Here is a 25,763-nt window from a genome sequence, read left to right on the forward strand (position 1 = left end):
TCTTGGAAGTCTGTCTGCACCCAAACCCAAGTAGTATAAAATCAATTCAGGCCTGGGTTAGAGGTTGACCAAAATAAAAAGACTCAATGCAATCTCGTCATCAGAGATGTCCTTTTGAACAACTTTGGTCAGAAGGTTGACAGGGTTGGGGGGGGTGGAGGGAGCTCTGAGTCTCCAGTACACAGATTAACAAGAGAAATCATTTTTCACAGTCCTGAGGCACCAAGAGTGAAAGCCTATCCTGAGAAGATGCATACCCTGAAAGCCCAGGGAGGAGGAGTGGGTAAACTGCTGTCAACCAGGCCAGAACTGTTCCAGAGCACTTAGAACAGGACATCACAGGCACATGGAACCAGGGAACACCCTGAAGATTTAGTGCTTAGAATCTCAAAGATCTGAGTAGCCAAATCCCAGGAGTGGAGATCAGAACAAGAATCCTGGGAACCCAGAGCAAAAATAAACAGGGCCAGCCACTCCACCCAAAAGTTTAGTAGATGACAGAGCATGGGCCCTGACACAAAGCCTGGTATTGTATATCCATCATTTCTGAAGAGGACCAATTACAATACAGGTGATGGCTTGATTCACCTGTGAATTGGATTTAAGGGAGGCAGAGCTGCATTCTCTCTTCCAGAGTCATCAAAGGCCAATTACAAGAAAAAAGTTAAGATGACCAGCAATGTCCCAGGATGCAGTGGAAGACCTTGACATCTTTGATACCATAGTATCAAATAAATCAACGCAAATCATCATCATTTCTGTATCTATCCAAAAAATGCAGCAGGAAGTGATTGAAAGAGTAATTCCATTTAAAATAACTAGAAAATGTTAAAAATACCTGGAAATCTACCTACCAAAATACGTAGAGGACAACAGTGTTTCAATGGCCATGAATGGCCTTCACGGCCATTGGAACAAATTGTTCTCATTTGCTCATTCCACTAAAAGAAATCTTCATGTGCTTGAGGTAGACATTCTTCTAACTCACCAACAGATCTGAGGCCTGTCAGTTACCCTCAATCTGGTTTAACCTGTCTGCTGAAATGGTTTATTTGGGTGTGGCTACTGTACATGATACAACTCCTTGGAGCCACAAGTGAGAGTTAGGTGGAAGGTAGACACCAAAGGTAGATGAACAGCCCTAAAAAGGATTCAGCAAGCCCACACATCAGAGGTTCCAGTCCTCCCTGCATCATCCTTGTCAGCACACAGACCACTAAAGAATGATCTCTATAGAGGTGAGTAAATCAAATACTGATTACTATAAATAATTATTGGGAATCTAACTCTATAACAATTGCAAGCAGAGACACAAGAGAAAAACAAATAGATTTTCCACAAGGTCTACATGAATACCTTAAAAAATAATGAAGAGATTTTTTTTTACATGAAATAGAAGCTGTAAGGAAATGAATGAGAAGAAGTAACTCAAAGAGAAAGTCATAAAAAATCATATCCTAGAAATAGACCCTGAAAACTAGAGTACACCAAATGAAAATCAATGACTCTGTGAATCAGTGAGAAATATTGAACAAAATAAAAAACACTGAAAAAAATAGATAAAAAATGGACTCCTCGGAATCTCTCTCTCTCTCTCTCTCTCTCTCTCTCTCTCTGTGTGTGTGTGTGTGTGTGTGTGTGTGTGTATAAATAATTGACCTGGAAAAGAGATCAACAAGAGATAATATAAGAATTACTGAGCTCCCTGAAAACTATAATAAAAAACAATCAAATCAAAAGTGAAATTGCCCAGATCTATTAGGACCAAAGGGCAAAGACAGAAATAATCCACTTATTACCTTAAGAAAGAAACCCCAAAAGGGAAAGTCCTGACAATGTCACAATCAAAATCCAAAGCTCCCAACACATAAAGAAAAAAAATATTTCAAGCCTCCAGAAAGAAAAAGTTCAAGTACCAGGGAACTACAGCTTCTGCTATCAGCTTTTGCTAAAAACAAGAGAAAATTAATAACTTACCCTGCAAGACTGAGTGTAATTCTACAAGGAGTAAAAAAATGGCTCTTTAATGGAAGAGAGGACCAGAGCTGAGTAAGAAATCTGAAATGCAAACACCAGTCCAGAGAAACCTAGAAAAGTAAATTGTTGAATAGCTGAAAAGAACTATATGATGATGGATGTAATACTGGTATTCTAGTAGAAGTATAAGCAGCAAATATCTCATCAGAACCTTAACATCCTCAAAGCATGTTGAGGGAGATGAATGGGACGGGTGTGGGGAGAAAGAAGAGGTCTGGGAACAGATTGGTCCTGTTCTGAATATTTTAAAGGGGAGAAGATAAGGGAGGGTAAAATAAGGGATAGACCAGTATAGAAAGAAGGAAGAAAGTGGAGGAAATGTTATTTATTAAAACTAGGGGATATGAGAATATACGGAGGAATGGTGGGGAGAGCAAGCATCACATGACCCTTATTCTTACCTAAATTGGGCAAAAAGGATTGAACACATACATAAGAACAATTTAGTGTGTACACACATCTAATTTAACAAAGAATCAAGTGGGGATAAAGAATGAGGTTTCTAACAGAGATGATAATACCAAGGAATAATAACTGATGATGATAATTATAATAGCTAGCATGTATATTGTGCTTTGAGGTTTACAAAGTGCTGCACATATGATCTCATTTGATATTCCCAACAACTCTGTGAGATAGGTGCTATTATTATCCTATTTTATAGATGAGGAGGCTAAAGCTGGGAGAGGTTAAGTGACTTGCCAAAGGTCACACAGTTAGAAAGTGTCTGATGTGGGATTTGAACTCAGGTCTTCGTGACTCTAAGTCCAGTGTTCTTACCCACTGAAACAGACAGTCACACTTCCTTATGCAGTGCCAACAGTGGACATTTTTAAAATAAGCACATTTGTTTTTATGAAAACTCACCAACACCTATTCAATAACCCTTCCCACTCCTGGTGGTCAAGTTTCTTATGGCTCCTCCAACCGTAAGGGTTCTTCTACTAAGGTGACTCATAGGTGAGGGTTGGGCTTCAAACCTTGTCATTTTATATCCTTTATCAAAATCACATGAAAGCCAATATTTTTTCATCTGTAGTAAGAAAATAATCATATCACAGCCACATTTTTTCTCAATAGTTGGGACATATCAATAATTTATGTAGACAGTGACCTTTTAAATCTATTACCTTGACTATTCTATTGCAATGGAAATCTATTCTATCACTAAGATAAGCCCTGAGAGCAGGGACAATAAGCAGAGAGTGAAGCCCTTGGGTCAGCCAAGGTTTAAGGACTTATTTCCATCGCCACCACCCCATTCCTGCTACCTTAATTTTAACATATTGGATCATCTTGCCAGGGAATCCACACAAATCCAGAACCCTTGGATAGAATCTGAAAAATCTATAGAGCTAAATACAGTTCTTAGCTAGCAAACCACCAATAAGAGCCATTTCTCTACTCTTTTGATAAGTGTAGTAAGATGTTCTAAGTGCTCTCTCCAAGAACCAAATGCAAAAAATATCATTTCCAGTGAGATAACGGACAAATTGAAGTTGAAAGTAGTTTTGTAAGACATGAGATTTACTCCAAGTGTCTACTATGTAGTAAAAAAGAGTGCTGGATTGAAAATGAGAAGAGCTGAGTTCTGGTCCATAATATTACTGACTTAGTGATAGGCATCTAGGGCTTACAGTGGATACAGGGTTAGATTTGGAGACAGAAAAACCAGTAAGTCCTAGATATAATTATTGTTATAATAATAATAATTATTATTATTATTACCATTATTTTATTATCTTAGGCATGCTACTTTCCCTCTCTGGCCCTCTATCTCCTTATCAGAAAAATAAAAGAGTTAGATGGCTTTGTAGATCCCTTCCAGCTCTTATAGTCCCTGAATCTCTTAATTAATTGCAAAGAAATACTTTGTCATCATCATACTATTCAGTACTGTCACTGAGAACTTAGGTGAGTTACCCCTGCTCCCTTGGCCTCAGTTTCCTAATCTGCAGAGTGAGGTGAATAGAAATAAAATCTTTTCTAACTCTTTGGTGAATTAAACATAGAGAATAAAGAGGAGTAGACGAAAACAAACATTGTATAGTATCATAAGAAAAGGGAGAACAATTTTCCTGAAGGTAGAAGGTACTCAACAGTAGCGAATGTAGCAAATGAATAAAGAAGCATTAAAACAAAGAACAGGACAGTTGAGGGGGGCAGTGGATAGAGCTCTGAACCTAGAGTCAGGAAGAGACTCATTTTTCTACATTCAAATTTGGCCTCAGAAACTTGCCATCTGTGTGACTCTGGGGAAATCCCTTAATCCTGTGTGCCTCAGTTTCCTCATCTGTAAAATGCGTAGGAAAAAGAAATGACAAACTATTCCACTATCTTTGCCAAGAAAATCCTAAATGGGATCACAAACGATCAGACTGAAAAATGACTGAAAAGCAACAAAAAACTAAGAACATAGTATTGCATTTGTCAATAAAGAAGTAGCCAGTGACTTTTTAGATAGCAGTTTCAATAGCACAGGGGAGACAGAAAATAGACTGTAGGAAGGTGAGGTGGGGTCAGATGAGAGTTTTTGAGGTGTAAATAAGAAAAAAGGGCAGCCAGCTGGCACAGTGGATAGAGTGTTGGGCCTGAAGTCAGAAAAGGCTCATTTTCCTGACTTCAAATCCAGCCTCAGACACTTGCTATACATCTGTGACCCTGGACAAGTCACTTAACCCCATTTGCCTCAGTTCCCTCATCTGTAAAATGAGTTAGAGAAGGAAATGACAAACCACTCTGATGTCTTTGCCAAGAAAATCTCAAACAAGGTCACAAAGAGTCAGACACAATTGAAATTATTGAAAAACAACAAGAACAACAAAATAATACCTAAAGAGGCTAACCAAAGAGCTAGGGAAAGACATATATGCATATTAGATAAGATTTGAAAATTACAACTCCCTTTCCATTTTAACTTCAAGAAACATCCAAGTGCCCAGCATTTGTAGGTCAGTGGGTAAAAGAGTGGGGGAGATTCAAAGTTTAGGTACCTTCCTAGATCTTCTGCATTGTAAGAAGTTTTCCTTTGATTCTGCATCCTCTTCAATCCATTTTTATACATCTCTCCTTTTACTGGTAGACTCCTAGAAAGTACCATCTGTACTCACTGTTTTTACTTCCTCCCTATACATTCATTCCCCAACCCCTAGCAATCTGATTTTCAACCTGGACCCTCTACTAAACCTCCTCACAGTTTACTAATAATTTTGCAATTTCTAAATCCTGTGAATTTTCTGGGTTTCATCTATTTAGTCCAGACAAAAGATGATGCAGTCTTGTATGGGGTGGTACAGAGATGTGGGAAAAGAGGGAAAGCGACATGTATGAGAGATGTTGTGAAGGTAGAAGTGACAAAGTTTGACAACATATTGGATATAGAGCATGATATGGAGTGTGAATGAACAACTGAAGACCACAATGAAATTGTGATCCTGAATAGACTAGGAGGTTGGTGGTACCCATAAGAGCAATAGTCTAATTGTATGCCATCACTCATGCCTGGAAAAAAACTTCCTTCTTCCTTCAGTCTCTTAGAAGTGTTAGTTGTCTTTAACACTCAGGAACCCCACTTCCTATGGGAAGGTTTTTCTCATTGTTAATTGTTCATGATTTCTCCTTCTTTAAACTATCTTGTTTTTACTTAATGAACATATATATCGTATTATATATATATATATGTTATATCCAGCTAGTAGAATGGAAGCTCCTCCAACATCTTAAACTGTATTCTACAATAAATTCAATATAGACAAATAACCTGAATATTAAAGTTCATATCATTAAGAAATTAGAAAATAGATTATATACCTTTTGCAGATATGGGTAGGAGATGGATATTTAGTCAAACAAGGGACAGAGGCAAAAACAAATTATAAAATAGATGAATTTTGATTACATGAAATTGAAAATTTGATTACATGCAAATTGTGCATTTTTGCACAAATGAAATTTTTCAAGCTCTTCTTTACTCTGTATCAGTTACTTTAAGTCTTTCCATGCTTCTCTGTATTTGTTATATAGTCATCATTTCTTACCATACAATAATATTCCATTATATTCATGTACCATGATTGGTTTATCAATTTACCAATGGAAAGACAACTCCCCCTCAATTTTTTGCTATCACAAAAAAATGGTATTACAAATATTTTGGTTTCTATTGACTTTTAAAAAATTTTATCAATGATGTCCATGGGTTAAATATATAGTAGTGAAATTCCTGAGTGAAAGGTTATGGACATTTTAACTCCTTTATTTTCATAATGCCAAATTTATTTCCAGAATGGCTCATATTTCCAGTAAAAATTATGCTAATCAAAATAAATCTGAGATTTCACTTCATACCTTGGAAATTAGCAAAAATGATGAAAGATGGGAATAGTCAATATGAAACAGACATAGAAAGATAGAACTACATGCATTTTTACTAGAATAGTGAATTAATACAACCATTCTGGAAACCAATTTGGAATCATGCAAATAAAATCGTTGAAATCTTCATAACCTTTGCCCCAGGAATTCTTCTACTATATATATAACCCAAGGAGATCATTAACAAAAATAAGGTCTGTAGACACGAAAATATTAGTAGTAGTGTTTTATGGTACCAAAGAACTGGGGGGAAATTTTTTTTTAAAATGTAGTTGCCCTTCCATTGATAAGTGGCTAAACCAATCATGGTACATGAATGTAAAGGAATATTATTGGGCATAAGAAATGATGAATATGACAAATAGAGAAAAGAATGGAAAGATTTATATGAACTGCTGCATAGTAGAGTCAGAAAAACAATATACATAATAAATAGAAAGATGCATATGCAAAGATCACAAAACAATAAAAAATGAATGCAGTAAAATTAATCAAGAACAAGTTTTACTGCCCCCACCAAAAAAAAAGACATAAGAAGACATCTCCCCCTCATACATACTTACATACCTTTCCACTTCAGAGGTATAGAGGAAAGGGTCTATAGATGTAGAATATGGTATATTTTGGCAGAACATTATTTATTTACAATATTATAAAATATTTCATATTTTTCTATCGATCTTTGTAGTATTGTATTTTCCCCAATTACATGTCAAGACAATTTTTAGCATTCATTTTTACAAGATTTTGAGTTTCAAATTTTTCTCTTTCCTTCCTTCCCCTCCCCCTCTTCTGAAAATGGTAGGCAATTTAATATAGGTTATACATATGCTATCATGTAAAACATATTTCCATATTAGTCACAATTGTGAAAGAAGAATTAGATTTAAAAAAACATGACAAAGAATAAAACAAGTAAAAAATAAAAGTATACTTTGATCTGCATTCAGAGTCCATCAGCCCTTTATCTGGATGTGGATATCATTTTCCTTCATGAGTTGTTAGCTTATATGTGATCAATTCTAATTTTTAAGCAGTTATTTTCTTCAGTGAGGTTTTATACCTCTATTATCATTTGTCCAATTCTGATTTTTAAGGAGTTATTTTCTTCAGTGTTTTTAATCTCTCAGCATTTGAGCCAATTCTGATTTGCAAGGAGTCATTTTTTTCCCCAGTATTTCTTTTGTCAAACTGTTAATTGTCTTGATAATTTTCTTGAATAACTCTCATTTATTTTCTTATTTTTCCTCTACCTCTTTCATTTGATTTTAAATGCTTTTTTTTGCTCTTTTTTTGTCTCTTTATATCTTCTAGGCTTGCATCCAAATGTCTTTTTTTGAGGTTTTTCTTGTAGACGTTTTAAATCATTGTCTTTTCCTGAGTTTGTATTTTGAATTTTACTGTCACCTATAGCAGTTATTTTTATGGTTAGTGTCTTCCTTCCCTTTTTTTTCTTTTTTTGGGGGGGGGAGGATTTTAACTTTACATTAGAATTGAGCTCTACTAACTTCTGGACGTGAGAGGGATATCTGGCCTAAATAACTGTCTTTTATGTCATTCTGTTGCTTTCACAACTCAGTGGGGTTTACAATGCTTTTAACAAGGTGTGATCCAGGGTTCTCTTCACTGACCGCTTGGTCTGCACTATGGTACTTACCCAGATAGAGCTTCTGCTCCCTCATGACTGCAGCTTCTCCTCTCTTCCTTGAAACTTTGACCTAAAAACAGGTAATGGGCAACAGAGTTACCAAATGGAACTGAATTCTGTACCCAGTGCTAGAAACAGGGTCTTTGCAGACCTCTGCAAAGACCTATTTCTGACTAAGTATTTATTTCTCTTACTGTCCCGGGGCACTGTTGCCACACCATAGCCCATACTCTGTGCCACTTCACAACACTGCATTCACATCTAGCCCTCACCCCAATGTCCACAGATACCTCTTTCTGTATTTCTAAGCTGTCCTGGGCTAGAAAAATGAATCATTGTGACTTTTTGTTGGTGTTCCCATTCAGAATTCAGTGTGGTATATTTCTTAAGTTTTTGCAGAGGGGGTGTGTTGGGAGAACTTAGAAAAAATTCTGGCTTCATGACACCATTTTGGTTCTACCTTGTCACTATCCTTTGCCATGACCAAACTACATTTGGAGTATTGTGATGAGTTCTCAGTACCACATTTTAGGATGGATACAAACGGAAAGTGATTATGATAGTAACGGGATTGGAAATCATATCCTATGAATATTGATTAAAAGGAAGTGGAAATATCAACCAGTAGGGTATAACTTAGAGGGAACAATAGCGGTCTTTAATTTTTTTAAGGCTATCATAGCGAAGAGGGATTAGACTTTTTTCTGCTTGACTTCAGAAGGAAGAACTAGTAGGATTTGGTGTAAGTTTTAAAAGCTCATTTCAGATCAGTATAAGAAAAAAGAGTATCTTCTTAATGATTCTAATTGTCAAAAAACAGAAATGGTTAGCCCAAGAAGTAATAAGTGCTTCTTGAGAATGAACACAGGAGGAAGAATTCCTGTTCTGCTATAAGTTGTACTAGAGGACCTCAGAAGACCCTTCAAACTCTAAAGTGTATGAGATTGTAGGATAGTGAGGATCTATTAGAGCTTATCTTCAAAATGAGGATAATAAGACTTGTGGCACATTACCTCACATTGTTGCCATGAAGCTCAACTTTTTTGCAAACCTTTTAGTTTCACATAAATGTTAGTTAATATTATCATTAGATCTAATCTTTCAGAAACTTATTAGATAGTTTGAAACTTAAGATAAAGAACTATACAGTCTCCCTTGAATTGGGGGTACCAAGATTTAGTTTCCTGATCTTTGATTTTGTGGCACAAGAGTGAAGTAACCAGGGGGGTTTGTTTTTCAAACTTGTGCAGCATTTTAACTGAGTTCCCTAAATCCAGCCAATATAAGCTGTCTTACTTCCTCAGGCAAAGTTTGAAGTTTAGAAATCCTGATTATGCACACTTAAAAAATCTCATAGGGAAGGGAAAATATTTAAGGTTTTGGAAAAGGATATATACAAGATATTCCCCCAGTACTTTGGGGTATTTATTTATGGTCTCTCTTTTTATTCCCAGAGCTTAGCACAGTGCCTGGTACATAATATGTGCTTCATAAATGCTTGTTGACTTGATTTGATGTATCACAATTAAGGATAGCATTGTCTGGAAATATCCAACCCTTGAAAGGGGGCCTTGTTGTTTGCAGGTAATGGGAAGCAGTGGTATGTATATATGCTCAAACTTTGGACATGTGGGCCTTCTTTGCTATCCATGGAGATATCTATCTTCAGAATCCATGAGGTTAGTGAAGGGACTTGTAAATTCTATGGAGAATATTTCTTGAATTCTGAGCTTTTCATGGTTGGAAAGAGTAAGCTATTTCTTCTTAGGTAGGTAGGTGGCACAGTGAATAAAGCGCTAGGCCTGGAATTAGGAAGTCCTGAGTTCTAATCTAGCCTCAGACATTCATTAGATGTGTGACCCCGGATAAGTCACTTTAATCTCTGTTTACTTCAGTTTCCTCAACTGTAACATGGGGATAATAATAGCACCTACCTCTGAGGGTTGTAGAAATCAAATAAGATGATAATTGCAAAGTGCTTAGCACAGTGCCTGGCACATAGTAGGTGTTATATAAATATTAACTATTATTATTTACACTCAATCAATGTCCATTTATTAAGAATCTACTATATAGTCAGAATGTATTCGGGTATTCAGGGAGGACTAGTGCTTCTGGTATGAGGGCTTGCAAGCCCTTTCCAGGGCTGCTTATCCACCTTTGGTGCCCAACTGGCACTGAACTCTCACCTGTGGCTCCAAAAGCTGTAGAATGTGCTGAGGCCACATCACCTGGTAAATCTGTCTTGGCAGATGGGCTAAACCAGGTTGAGGATAACTGACAGGCCTCAGATTCATTAGTGAGTTACAGGGATGTCTACCCCAAGCATGTGAAGACTTCCCCCAGTGGAGTGATCAGACAAGAACAATTCGTTCTGATGGCCATGAAGGTGACTGAGGCAGGCACTGTGGAGAGCTGAGAGCTTTGTCAGACATCAAAGATGTCAAGGTCATCCACTGCATCCCAGGCCATTGCCATGTCCTGACTTTTGTCCTGCCACTGGACTTTGAAGACTCTAGAAGAGAAAGGGACGCTGGCAACTTTCTGCAACTCTGCCTCACTTAAGTCTAATTCACACACAAGTCAAGACATCACCCCGTGATGTCATTGGTGCTCTCAGGAAATGAAGGACAAAGAACAACAACAACTATGCAGCCACAAACTATGCTAGGTGCTGGAGATAAAATTTTAAAAGCGACACTGTGCTCAATCTCAGGGAGCTCAGATTTCACAGTTAAAATAACTTGTAATTTGTTATATCTCATGAGGTAGTATGAGGGACCATCACCAAACTAGAAATCAGGACGAGTAGGTTCTAACGTAAGCCTTCTCACTAACTGTGTGACTTTGGGCAAATCAATGATCTTCTCCAAGTCCTAGATTCTCCATCTTTAAAATTAGGGAATTGGACTAGATCACATCAAAGGCCCATTTCAGTTCTAAGATTCCACAGTTCTAACAATGGTGCCTCATGTAGACCTTATGGATCCCATGAATGCTAGCCACTAGGATAAGTGTGCAGTACACAAAGCCAAAGCAAAAATTGCCCTTAACTTCAATGTGGGAAGCAACATGGGATGCAAAATGTATGCAGAATAGAAGGAAAGCAGCCTTAGAAAAGGAGTTTTGACCTTTTTTATGTCGTGCAAACTTTGGGCAGCATGGGGAAATTGATGAATTCAAAATTGTGTTTGCAAATGCATAAAATAAAATGTATAGAATTATGAAGGAAATGAATTACACTGAAATATAGTTAACTCTTTTTTAATTTTACATACATGAAGTTAAGAAACCCTGATTTAGAGGAACAGGGAAAATAAATGGGCCAAATGGCTACTGAATGTTACAGTTACTGTAATAATTAAAATGACAGACTTTCAATACCTGAACCTTTGTATGTGAAAATTTATTGGTACTATCTAAAGCATATTTTTTGGAGTTTCTAATTTCCTGGTCCTACCTACAGATGGAAATTCCCCTGTATCACCATGACTCCATTTTTTTTAGGTCTATAATGCATTGGAAAGAGCTCTGGACTTTAAGTTAGAAAACCTGGATTTTGCCCTTAGCATTGCTACCTTTCAACTGAGTGACTTTGGAAAGTCACCTTGACCTTACCTGGCTTCTAGCTGATATAGCCTCAAAATGGAGGCAATAATTTTTACCTCTCACAAAGTTATTGGGAAGAATGTGCTTTATAAAACTTAAAAGGGTTATAAAAGACATAAAGTTATTATTAATAATACCCATGAGGTTATTTGAGATAGAGAAACAAGATATGTTATTGGAGTGGGAAAAGTAATTTTTCTTAGTAAAGGGTATTACCATCTCTTGTGTATTATAAATTTCTAAGTATGGGTGCTGAGAAAAGAGGGCTCAAGGAGAATATTTGATGTTATTTCTCTACCTCAGCAATTCTTATGTTTCTCTCTTTCAACAAGGTTTATGGGAGGGGGGATAAGGGATTTTTTAAAGTAGAATTTGACCATTTTAGGAAATGCTCACCCCAGATCCTGGGTAAAAGGTCAACATTACTCAGTGCTGGGTACATATTGAGCTGTCAGAATGCAAAGCTTTCTTTCAAGGTCTGAAAAAAACTTATCTGATCACTCAGGCCTTGGTAAAGATATGAAACCAGGCAGTAAACATACACTTGGATGGGAGATTTTATTATATTTCATGCTTCTGATTGAGCCAAAAACATCTTTGCTTGAGGCAGTTTTATAATTCCACATATGTTCTTAGAGTAGCTGCTGTGAAAATAGCAGCAAAACAAATTAACTGGACCATACAACTCCTTAACTGCAATTGGGTTTACTTCTAGAAAGGATCAAAACAACAGGTTCTTTGATTACCTTTCTCTTTGCTTTTCCCTTTCCCTCTGCCCCCAAGGGAACTTCCAGTTCCACATTTAGTTTTATTTCTCTCTCTCTCTCTCTCTCTCTCTCTTTCAATGTGCATTTTCTTATTCAATGGGTTTCCTTACTCTTGCTCTGTTCAAAGAAAACTGATATAACCTACATCCCAGAATCCTAAACTCTGAGTTTTTCCTGGCCTAGATCCAATCTAAGAGGCTTCTCAGCAATTATCTTAACACCACCCAGGATTTCCCCTGAGAACCTAAGAATTTGACTTGTTTTGTTCCCACCCATGACCTCCTCTGATAATATCAGAGAATAGCTCATACCTAGGTCTCTAGACCTAGAAATTGCCTTAGTTTTTTGCAAGTGTTCAAGGTCTCTCTCTCTCTCTTTCTCTCTCTCTCTCTCTCTCTCTCTGTCTATTTGGGGTTGCTATGAAGTCCTTTCCTTCTGTAGGACCAACTTACAGCTAATGAAAGTGATGCTCAAGGAGATAAATTATTTCCCCAGGATCACATGTGTTTTGTCAGATGTGGAAATTGAACCAGGTCCTCTGATTTCAGGGTCTGTGCTCTTTTCAGCATACCAAGTATCCTCAAACTTGAGTGATACACATCCCCTTTTACTCTAAAGGAGCCAGGGAATTCACCACTGCCCAGGAAATCCTTTTTTTCCTCTCCAGCAGGGTTGGCCTAAGAGTTCTTACCATTCTTCTGTTGCTACCATTTCTGGAGCAAGCTCTTGGGCATGATGGTTCACAACATCAAGCTTCCCATCATCTAGAGATTCATCTGTTCCCTTGTCATGCTCATGTTTTCAGGGATCTCTGATCCCCTTTTTGGATATGGAGGCTCCTTTTATAGGTACAAGTCTAAAGATCCAGCTTAGATCTACCATAATCATGACTTACTCAATGATCTACAATGAAGGTTAATGGCTCATTAAGCAGACAGTCCAAGAGTCCTCCAGGAAACCCATTTAGGAGATGGCATCAATCATCTCAATGAATGAATGAATAAATGAGAAAGTATTTATTTATTAAACATTTCCTATGTGTCAGGCTCTGTACTAATCACTGGGGATATGAACTCAAGAGAACAAGACCTTCCCTGACCTCAAGGAGTTTATATTCTAACAAAGGAAAACAATGCATAAAGAAAGGAGAGCTAGAAGGGAAAGGGACAGGAGAAGACACATATAACAGCATGGTCTGGGAAGTGATGTGGTCACCTGCCTCGAGACAAAATAAGGTCAAAGGTCATGTATCAATATGGTATAAAGTGGGGAGGGCAGGAGTGGGCGTATATACTTCCTAAAGGGAGATTTCTTTGAGGTGATAAACACATCCAGAACAAAGGCCTCCTCCTTTAAAACTGTCAAGTTGATGAAGGTGCTCTTGGTCACATCTCCACATAAACGTGAGACTTCTTCATCACGCTTTGCATTCAGGTTCCTTGTAAGCACCCCAGAGGTAGGGGCTTTATGTTGTTATGTGGGTTCAATTCCCCTATTGGCTGGGGATAGAAATATTTGCCTTCCCTCTACTTGCCCTGATCTTCTGTTCTGATTTAACCAAGTTAGCCTGTGTTGGCCCTAATCCTACTCTGCTGGGAATTCTCTTTCTGAATTAGAACAAAAGGGGTGACTTGAGGCAGGATGGGACTGGGATTACCTGGGATTGAGGCATTCATTCAGCAATTGACCTCTGCTGCTTTGGGGCTCTTTAATCCTGCTAAATCTAAGCCTTATAGAGGGGGCAGAGTTATTTGGAATTGTTTCTTTTTCTTTTTTCTTTTTCTTTTTTGTATGAGTCTTGCGGGCAGTAAAGCTGAGTTATCTGTCTCCTGAGATTAATTCTAAAGAACTAATATCCAGGCCCTGCTTTCTTGTAGTTCATAAAACAAATTTTTAAGATTCAAGTTATTTAAAATTAGTATTGCAGATTGTCCAGGTAGGGAGAAAATAATTGCTACCACCCAAAACACAGTTAGTATTGTGCCATATTGTGCAAACTGCTACTATATAGCATGAACAGGCTGGTGCTTTGCTGCCAGGGGTGAGCATACACTGCCAATGGGAAGGGGCCCTTTACAAAACATTGGGTGTGAGATCAGTGGCACAAAACTCAGTTTGAACCTCCTCTCTGAGGTCAGCTGGGCTATAGGTAGGAAAAGCCAACTTCAATGGTAAGTCGAATTGCATCTTACACAACAGCCCCAAGTATCTGAAAAACTCATTAATGAGTCTTTGGCACTGCTTCAAGCTCTGTAGCAAGAACACAAAGAGAAATAAATTCCCTTTCTCATTACCCTGAATAGGAAGCCAGATGGCTGGCTGATGTTGGCACTCCTGCCCACAGGGATTGCCTGCATTCTAGTTGTGGGGATTCTATTAGTATTTCTTAATATCTCAACCTTTAGGGTAAGAGAGCATAGATTTCTCTGTGGGTTAATTGATGTGAAAAGTGTTACCATCTACTTAAAGGAAGACACCTCAGATAAATCCTGGGTTGTATAGTTAGTTGATGATTCAATATTGTAGTGGTAGACTAGTCAAAAAAAGCAAAAGAGGGTTATTCTTGGTGATACTGAATTTTACTCCAGACACCGATGGAATGAGAGGGAGCCATAGCATAGTAAAGAGAGAACTAGTTTCATTCAGGGAGTCCTGGGTTCAACTTCTGCCTCCGAGACTAGCTATGTAACCATAGGCAAGTCAATCTTTCAGTGTTACAGGCAACTCTGTAACATTATCAATAAGTAGAAAGTGCTGACATATTGATAGTGTGAATTTCTTTATCCAGGAATTTCCTTTAGCAATGAAACCATAGGTCCAGTCCCTACATCTAAGAAATGAACCTGAACAATCTTCATAAACTGTGATCCTGCAATCACAATTTAGAAAGAGGAATTTTCAGATCATCTAAGTCATTTCACTACCATTAGGTGGGTTTCAGCAAAATAATACCAAACAATTATCTATCACTTTAATCAACATTTAGCTATGCCTGACTACACTTACACTTCCTTATATTGATTTTAACATATTTTGGTTGGCTAATGGTTCTAATGAGGAGAGGTCATGATTTGATCCCTGCATAAATCAAGACAGATAGATAGCCCAAGTGTTAACACTGGTATCCACAAAATATCAGAAGAACCAGATGAAGACTTTCAGTGCATCCTTAAAACTTCTAGTAAGTATCTTAGACTAGATTGAAACCCAGGCATTTTTGCCTTCTGGTACCCTGATCATTATATACTACACTGATTCTTATATGAATTATTTTTGTTACCACTCCACACAAAGTGGTCTGAGTGGTTATGGATAGCCCAGCACCAAATGAGACCATTTGAAAAACCACAGATAAGTCAACAGCTCATTTAATTCAATAAAATGCAAAATTACTGTGTCTACTATGTGCCAGGTACTATTATGTTAGATAGCGGGGAAACAAAGACAAAAATGAAATAATCCCTGGAATGTAGCAGGTTTTTTTTGGGGGGGGGTGAGTTACAACATTTATGCCAATACGTAAAAACAATATAATTTGAGAGGAAGAAAACACTAACAACAGGGACTAGGGAAGAAGGGCAGGGGAAGGAGCATCAGGGAAGGTCTACAGTAGGAAGTAGCTACTAAGAAGAGCATTAAAGGAATGAGGAATTCTAAGAAATGAAGTGGAGGAGGGAGAACATTTCAGGCAGAGGGTGTGGCCTTTGTGAAGGGGAGATGGAATGTGAGTTCAAGGAATGGTTAAGAGGCCATGTTTGGTGGAACATTGAGTATATGATGAGGAATAATATGAAATGTCTGGAAACAAAGGAAGAAACAAGATCATGGAAAGTTTAAAGGCCAGTAACTTCTTTTCTATTTTATCCTAAAGAGAATAGGAAGTCACCAAAGATTTGTGAGCAGGATGGTGACATGATTAGATTTGTCTTAAAAATATTTAATTGAATACTTTATTGCAGTAAATAGTTGTAAATTGTAGAAGCTATTACAATAGTATAGGCCAGAGGGGATGAGGGACTAAATTTGTTTGGTAACCATGTGCATGGAGAGAATGGGGCAGTAGCATAAGATATTGTGGAGATAGAATCAATTAGCCTGGCAAATGTTGGATACAAGTGCCATGGACTAGTGAGAGACACGGAATAGTCAGTGATGACTTTGCACTTTCAAATTTGCATGGATGGGGATAGGATAATGTACTCAACAGAAGTTGGAAAATTTGGAGGAGGTTGTTGTCCTAGTTGTTTCTTTTGTGGGGGAGGAGTAATTATTTCTTTTTGGTCATGTTGAATTTGAATTTAAAATGCCAAAAGGACATTCAAGGTGAGATGTCTGAAAGGCAGTAGAAATTCAAGACTGGTATTCAGGACACCCAGTAGAGCTAGTTATTGGATTTGGGAATCATCTATGCTGACTTGTTAATTGAACTTCTGGGAGCTGATAAGAGCACAATGAAATAGAGAAAGAAGAGAAAGAAGGCCAGCCACTTGACAGAACACTAATACTTAGCGGGACATGGAATAATGATCCAGCAAAATATTGATAAATAATCAATTAGACATGAGGTCAGGACCAAGTAATATAATAGAAGCTCAGGGCAAAGAGAGAATATGGGGAAAAAAGGCAGTGAACAACATAAAACATTGCAGAGGTTAAGTAAGCTATGACAATTTAAAAAGGGTCATCAGCTTTAGTTAAGAGATAAACTCAAAGAGAACATTTTTAGTTGAAGGATGAAGTTGGAACCCAGAGAGATGATACTGAGTATAGTCAAGATGGGAAGGAGATATTGGTTTTATTTTTTTAAGTATTAAAAACTTATTTCTAGGAGTTTGGCCATGTACATAGTAATAGGACATTGTCTATTTCTGATCTCTTTAGAATAGGAAATTAGTTTTCTTTTAGAATTTTAAAGCTGGAAAGGACACAGAACATCAGAGCTAGAAGTGGTCTTAGAACAAAGAATTTTAGAACTGGAAGAATCTTATAACATGAAATATGTGAGCTGGGAGGAACCTTGGAATATATAGTGTGAGAACTAGAAGAGACCTTAGAATATGGAATGTCAGAGCTGGAAGAACCTTGGAACACAATGTTAGAGATGCAAGGTACCCTAGAAGATGAAATGTCTCAACTGGAGGGGACTTTAGAACATTGAACATATGAGTTGGGAGAGAACAAGCTGTGGAACCTGGAAATGGTAGTCTTTTTCTGCTACCAGGCCAGCACATTCTGCACAAATCTCCAGGCTTAGGAAAGAGTATTTCTACTCCTACCTGAATTTGAGGATGATAAGAGTCATAGACTGCCTTCAGAGTACAGTTTTGAAGTGCTCTATTTCTAAAGCTATTCAGAACATGATAAGAATCCTTAGATTCCCAGAACACTTGAGGTCCTTTAAAGAAATCTGTCAACAATTTTGGGGTATAACACAAATTACTTATAACATGCTAGACTCTTATCAGCTGTATCCCAAGGAATGCTTTAGAAATCTGAAGTACTTGCAAAACTATTTGCATACAAATAAAATGCTAGTGGAACTTTCAGGTCACATAAGCAACAAGGTGGAATACTAGACATTTTATCTGATCTCCACAACTTCTCAAACCTCTCCAAAACAAAATTATCCATCAACTGTAAAGCAACTTCAGCTCTCTCTGCTGTCTAGGACACCTAGAATCCAAAAGAAGGTTTATAAAACAAAAACAAAACCAAAACCTATGAACTGGTATTCATTGACCCTAAGCTCACTCAGCACCTCTTCCCCACACACCACACTCCAGCACAGAGCTATATTAGCAGATTTGGCTTACAAAACCTTATTCCACACCACAGTCTCTCCTCCCTTTTTCCAGTGCTTTATTCTAGGATGCAGAAATTTGCCATAACAGTCACAGCCAGCCAGCACCACCACAGTCCTTCAGGAGCAAAAGCTTGGTAGGTGCTGCAACCCCCTAGGACCAAGGCTACAAAACTCTGAAATGCTGGTACTGGAGAGATTAATAAAAATAGTAGGAGATATATTTTTTTTAAAAAAATAGAAATAAAAACATTAAGAAGATAAAATTAAAAGCTGGTTCTTTGAAAAAGACTAATAAAATCAACAAACCCTTAGTTAATCTGATGAAAAGCAAGGCAGAAGAAAATCAAATCAATTAAATAGCAGGTGAACAAGGTGACATTTCAACAAAAATAAGAAATAAAAAGAATAATCAGAACATATTGTGCACAATCATATACTAATAAAACTGAAGATACAAAAAAAGAGGAATACTCTCAAAAACATAAAATACTCAAACTATCAGAAGACCTGATTGAGATTTTAAATAACCCATTTGCAAAAAAAAAAAAAAAAAAAAAAGCTCTAAAAAATAGCTCTACCTGTAAAGGAACTATCAAAGGAAAAAAAAAACCCTCCTGCTTCTGATGGATTCTCAGGAGAATTATGTCAGACTTTTATATAATTAGTACTCATATTTCAAAAATTATTCTCAAAAATTGAGATAGCATCCAGATGCTACAAATTACATGTTTTTGGACTTTTTCCAATGTATTGATCAGTTGTGCTGACTTTTTTTTTCCCCTCTCTAAAAATACTGTTTGTTATATTGGATGGCTTTCTGAGAAGGATACTTGGGAAAACTATGTTCATGTAAGAAAAAGAAGATATCAATAAAAACTTAATTTTTTTACAAAAAATCTTTTAATATGTGTTAAATATATATGTATAAAACTTTTAATATGTATATATTTATATGTATTAAATATTTTGAATATATATGTATGTGAATATATATATCCACATATCTATATTTATCTCTAGAACATGACACATACACATGTGTGTATATGCACATGTGTATATATACACATATATGTGTGTATATCTTTGACAGTCTAGTGAAGCCTAAAGACCACTTCTTAGAATCCTGTTCTTAAATGCATAAAATAAATAGAGTTGCAAAGGAATCTAATTATAATGAATTTTAAAACAAATTTGTGGACTATATATTAAGAAACTCAGAGAGAGAGAGAGAGAGAGAGAGAGGATAAAAATACATCAAGCAATTAATCAACAAGCATTTTGTAAGGAACACTTACTTAGATGATAGTAATAGATAGATGACTAATGATTAGAGACTAGATGAAAAGGCAAAAGCAGAGTTTACATTCATGTGATTTCATCAGAATTCTTGGTATGGAAATTCCTTTTAGCAATATAGCTCAACAGCTCTTCCAAAACATTCTTAGAGTGTTGCCTGGCAGTAAGGAGAGGGACAGAGAGGTTAAATAAGTTGTTGTTGGTTACACAGCTAGTATATGTTGGAGAAAAGTAGCCATGGATCCAGGTCTTCCTAACTACAAAATCAGCCATCTCTTTATCCACTATGCTATACTATCTCCCTCCACACTACAAAAATGCCAAATATGTATAATACAATGTGAATATGTATTGTGTTTAAGTTTTTCTTTTTTTTGGCAGAGGGAGGGGGAAGCAGTGTATGAGTGGAACACGAGTCCAGGAAAAGCATCATCATAAGGTGTCACAACATCAAAGGAGCCTAGTAATCCTTCTTAAATTCCACTGCCAACATCCCTAAAACATCACTTTGGTCATGTCTTTCTCCTATCAAAAACTTTCAATAATTTTCCATTGCTAATGGGATTAAGTAGATATTCTTTTTTTATTAATGAATTTATTTATTTTTATTTTTCAACATTTACTTTCACAAGATTTTGAGTTCCAAATTTTCACCCCATCTCACCCCTCCCCCACCCCAAGATGGCATGCATTCTGAATACCCCTTCCCCTAGTCTGCCTTCCTTTCTATCTCTCCCTCCCTTCTCTTATCCCCTTCCCCTTCTATTTTCCTGTAGGGCAGGATAGATTTCTATAACCCATTTCCTGTATTTCTTATTTCCCAGTTGCATGTGAAAACATTTTTTTAAAACATGTGTTTTTAAAACTTTAGGTTCCAAATTTTCTCCCTTCCTCCCTCTCCACCCACCCTCATTGAAAAGGCAAGTGACTCAATATAGGTTACACATGTGCAATTATGCAAAACACTTCCATAATAGACATTCTGTGACAAACTAACTCTATTTCCCTTGATCCTATCCTGCCCTCCCCCATTTATTCTATTCTTTCTTTTGACCCTGTCCCTCCTCAGAAGTATTTGCTTCTGATTACCCCCCTTCCCAATCTGCCCTCCTTTCCATCATTCCCCTACTCTCTTGTCCCCTTTCCCCCCTACTTTCCTATAGAGTAAGACAGATTTCCACACCCAATTGAGTGGGTATGTTATTTCCTCCTTAAGCCAAATCCTATGGGAATAAGATTTACTCATTCCCCGTCACCTTCCCCCATTTCCCCTCCACTGTAAGAGTCTTTTCTGTCCTGTTTTTTTTGTGAGATAATTTACCCTGTTCTACCTCTCCCTTTCTCCTTCTCCTAGTATAATCCTCTCACCCCTTAATTTTATTCTCTAGACATCTTCAACTCACCCTGTGCCCTATCTCTGTCTCTGTCTCTGTCTCTCTGTGTATATATATATATATATACATATATATATATATATACACACACATATACATATATGGATAGATAGATATAGATATAGATCTATATCTATATATACATACATATAAATTTTCCCTCCAACTATCCCAATACTGACAAAGGTCTCATGAGTCACAAATATCATCTTTCCATGCAGGAATGTAAACAGTTCAACCTTAATAAGTCTCTTATGATTTCTCTTTCCTGTTTACCTCTTCATGTTCCACTTGAGTCTTATATTGGAAAGTCAAATTTTCTATTCAGCTCTGGTCTTTTCATCAAGAATGCTTCAAAGTCCTCTATTTCACTGAATGACTCTTTTTTTCCCTGATGTATTATACTCAGTTTTGCCGTGTAGGTGATTCTTGGTTGTAATCCTATCTTCTTTGCCCTCCGGAATATTATATTCCATGCCCTGTGGTCCGTTAGTGTAGAAGCTGCTAAATCTTGTGTTATCCTGATTGTGTTTCCACAATACTTGAATTGTTTCTTTCTGGCTGCTTGTAATATTTTCTCCTCGCTTCTCTCCCTGCACGGCGTGATATACCTTTTTGATCAGCCATCTAGGTTGTCTTGGGCTGGAAATTTGTTTCACTCTGTCTTTTTGTGGGTTCTGCTGCTTTAGAATTTGTTTAGAGCCATTTTTTTACAGGTATTTGGAAGGGTTTGGGGGAGAGCTCAAGCAAGTCACTGCTTTCACTCTGCCATCTTGGCTCTGCCCTGCTAGATATTCTTTAAGCTACTATTTAGGATCTCCCCATTTTGTCTAACCTACCTTTGCAATCTTTTCTCCCATTATATCTTCCTCTCTCATGATTCCCTAGCTCCTGCCACACTGACTTGTTTACATGTTATTTCTCCCTTATAAAACTTGCTTATTTGCTGAATTTTTATTCAAATTTTTCTCTGAGATGTGCTTCTCTCTTCTACCTATGTCACTCCTATTGGGGCTGTATGAACAAAGGGGGATTTACATCTTGTAATTCATCCCTGGGTCTCTTATATCACTTATCTCATTGTTTGCTTTTTTTTGACAAAGCACCAACTGTGCCTCAATGGAGGTACTCATGTTCATCCTCTTCCTCAACCTCCTTTGTCTCTCCCTCACTCCCTCTCCTCCACAACCATGACTAAAATTTATTATTCTCCCCTCCTTCCCTCTGTTCAATAGTAGAGTGGGGTGAGAAGATTTGAAAAGGCCCAAGGCCAACTGTGAAAGTTGTGATTTCCAATGGTCCTCTCAGTGTGCTGACAGATGTCAGACATGTGAACAGTATGGGAGAAACTGCCAACAAGTGGCATGAGGCCAACCATTGATACTCTTTTAGTGAGATTCTCATCTCATGGTTGGTTTTCAGGCTAACACTTGAAATAAATAGCGATGTTCCCTCTTGTTCTCTCTCTGTACCTGTCTGTGTCTCTCTCTCTCATTTTTTTCCCTCTCCTGAGTTTTTTTTTTAAACTTACTTCCTGTGCCTTCCTCTTAAATTACTGTCATCTTCTAGACTTTGCACCAGAAGTTCCATGAAAAAAAGAAGACTGGTGGAGGAGGGTTTTGATATATAATAGTTTCCTATTATAAATCTTTTGCTTTTGAGAGACTTATTTTTATCCTTACCCCACCCCCCCAAACTATTTCCTTCTGTATTTACTTTTAATATTTCATTTCAATGTAAGCATTGTGTTGAAGGAGCTATAGATGGGCAATGCTTAGATATCACAACCAGAGGCACAAGAAAAGGGCTTTTTGAGCCATATTCTCCCCCTCTGTACTGATCCTCTCCTTCTTCCCCTACCCATTCTTCCCCTTTAAGGCCCATAGGGGGCATTGGGAAGTGGATAATTTTCTCTAAGCAATTAATTTCTCATGAAAAACGGTCTTCAACACTGGGGAGCAGTAGACTCAATTTAGAAAGGCATACATTGAATTTTGAACCACACACTGCCATATATGTCAGGGGTGAGATTTGAATCAAAATCTTTTTTTCATTGAGGCCAGCTCTCTATCCAATATTCCAGACTGCCCTGCTATCAAGCTCTTTATTAAAGAAATATTTATCAATCATCCAATGTAAAAAGGAAGATGACAAATGCTGGGGGTGGTGTGGAAAAATGGGACACTAATGCACTCTTGGTGGGGTTGTGACCTGGTCCAACCATTCTGGACACCAATTTGGAACTATGCCCAAAGAACTATAAAACTCTGCATACTCTTTGAATGCTACAACCAGGTCTATATCTCAAAAAGATTAAAGAAAAGGAAAGGGCCTATCTGTACAAAAACTTTTATAGCAGATCTTTTTGTGGTGGCAAAGAATTGGAAAGTGAAGGGATATTCATAAATAGAGGAATGGCTGAACAAGTTGTGGTATATAATTATGATGGAATACTATTGTGCTATTAGAAATGATGAGAAGAATGGTTCCTGAAAAACATGGGAAGACTTTTATGATGCAAAGTGAAGTGAACATAGCTAGGAGAATATTGTATACAGCAATAGCAATAGCATAAAGATTGTCAATGCTGAAAGACTTAACCACTCTTATTAAGACAATGATCCAAGACAATTCCAAGGGACCCATGATAAAAAAAAATACTATTCACTTCCAGAGAGTGAACTGATGAACTCTGAGTGCAGATTGAAGCATGCTTTTTTTCTAACTTTCTTTACTTTTTTTTTATTTTTGGTGTGTTTTCTTTTGCAACATGACTAATGTGGAAATATGTTTTCCATCCCTTCACATGTATAATCAATATCATATTTGCCTTCTCAATGGGTGGGGAAGTAGTGAGAGGGAGGGAGTGAATTTGGGACTTAAAAGTTTTAAAATAATGTTAATTTTTTTTACATTTTAATGGGAAATATTTAATGAAATAAAAATGAATTTAAAAAATCACCCATTGAATGCAAAGTTCTGCACTAGATGCCGAGAATACAATTACAACTATGTGGTAGACCTTTTTTCTGAAGAAGCTTACAATCTAATAGAGAGGAAGGACACCTAATTAAGTAACTATGACTCCAGGGAGAGGGGATAAATCTATAGGTGAATTATAGGCGAAGTACTATGAGAAGTTTGAAGAGGGAAAAATCTGTCTTACCTTACAGGGAAGGGATTAAGAAAGGTTTCATGAAGATGACTTACTAAATGCATGGTAATCAATCAGTATTTTTGAGCTCTTCAAACAGAACATTCCCATATCTGCACGTTTGTCTTAGCTGTCTGCAATACCTAGAACGCCCTGCCCCCTCACTTCTGCCTCTAAGTTTCTGGGCTTCCTTCAAGACCCAACTCAAATTCGACCATTTACAGGAGATCTTTCCAGTCTCCTCAGCTACCACCTCCCCCTTTTTGAATTACCTTTTAACTACACTGTGTGCATCTTATATGTATATAATTATTTACATGTTGTCTCCACAATTAGAATATATGCTGCTTGAAGGCAGGAAATTTTTGTTTGCCTTTCTTTGTATCCTCATCACTTTGCACATAGCCAGGCATATAATAAATATTTAATAAATGCTTGCTGACTGATTTATTATGTGGTAGGCACATGTGCTAAGGACTGGGAATACAAAGAAAAAGCTCAAAATTGTTCACAATTTTTCATTAGCTCACTATTATCTCTAGGATAAAGTTCAAATTCTTCAGTTTGACATTTGTGGTGTTCCCATTTGATCTGAGCCTATCTTTGAAGTTTTTTTCTATTATTATCCTTCACAAACCCCACCCCATCACTCTCTCTCTCTCTCTCTCTCTCTCTCTCTCTCTCTCTCTCTCTCTCTCAGCTTCAGACACACTGATTTTTGTGCCATTATTCCTAATAAAAGATATCTTACTCATTCCCACTTCTCGACATTTACTTATGTCTCCCTTTCTGGAAAGTTATCTTATTTCTCTGGTTCTCAATTTCCTAATCTATAAATTAAGGAATGGTTCAAAATGGTCTCTAAAATTTCTTTTATTTCTAACCTTTCTGGTCCTCAGTTTCCTTACTTGCAAAGATTGGATTAGATAATTTCTGAAAATGCTTCCAGTTCTAAATGTATCATTCTATTAGGTGTCACTTCAGTCAGGTCCAGATGGAAGAGAGGGGCTACAAAAGATAAAGTTGTAGTCAAGAGGAAAGAGGACAATTCATTCTAGTTATGGAAATGACATGAGCAAAGTTGATGAGATGGTGAGGAGGAATGAGGGCAAGAGACAAAGTTTTGTCCAGGTGACAAGGATATAGAATATATGAAAGGTAAGAGTACAAGATATATACTACATGAATCTATAGCATGCAGGAAATATTCATGTAGGAGTCTAGGGAAGACTATAAAAGTTAATGACTTGTATTCAGATAAACACACACTCAGTGAATCTTTTGTTTGTAGAGATAATAAACTAATATTGGAACCTATGATTAAATATAGGAAGGTATTTGCCCAATATCATACAGAGTACCAGGATTTGAACCTACATTTTCTTACTATATAGTTACTGCTCACTGTACTATACCACTGTACTATACCAAAGGTGGTACCATAGCACCTTTTCAAATATAGTCCTGTAGAATGAGAGAGGTGGGAAACTTGATGACCTAGGAATTTTGGCAGTTACTACCAGGCTTGTCTCCCCTCAGTTCACTGACAGTTGTAAATACTAATGATCACATATCAGGCTGTGAGCTCTGTGAGAACAGGGTTATTATTATTATTTTTTTACTTTTTTTTTTATATCCCCAGCACTTAGCAACAGCACCTGGCTGTAAGCACTTAACA

Source organism: Vombatus ursinus, unplaced genomic scaffold (genome assembly GCF_900497805.2).
Source record: "Vombatus ursinus unplaced genomic scaffold, bare-nosed wombat genome assembly UNPS02014786.1, whole genome shotgun sequence".
Classification (NCBI taxonomy): domain Eukaryota; kingdom Metazoa; phylum Chordata; class Mammalia; order Diprotodontia; family Vombatidae; genus Vombatus; species Vombatus ursinus.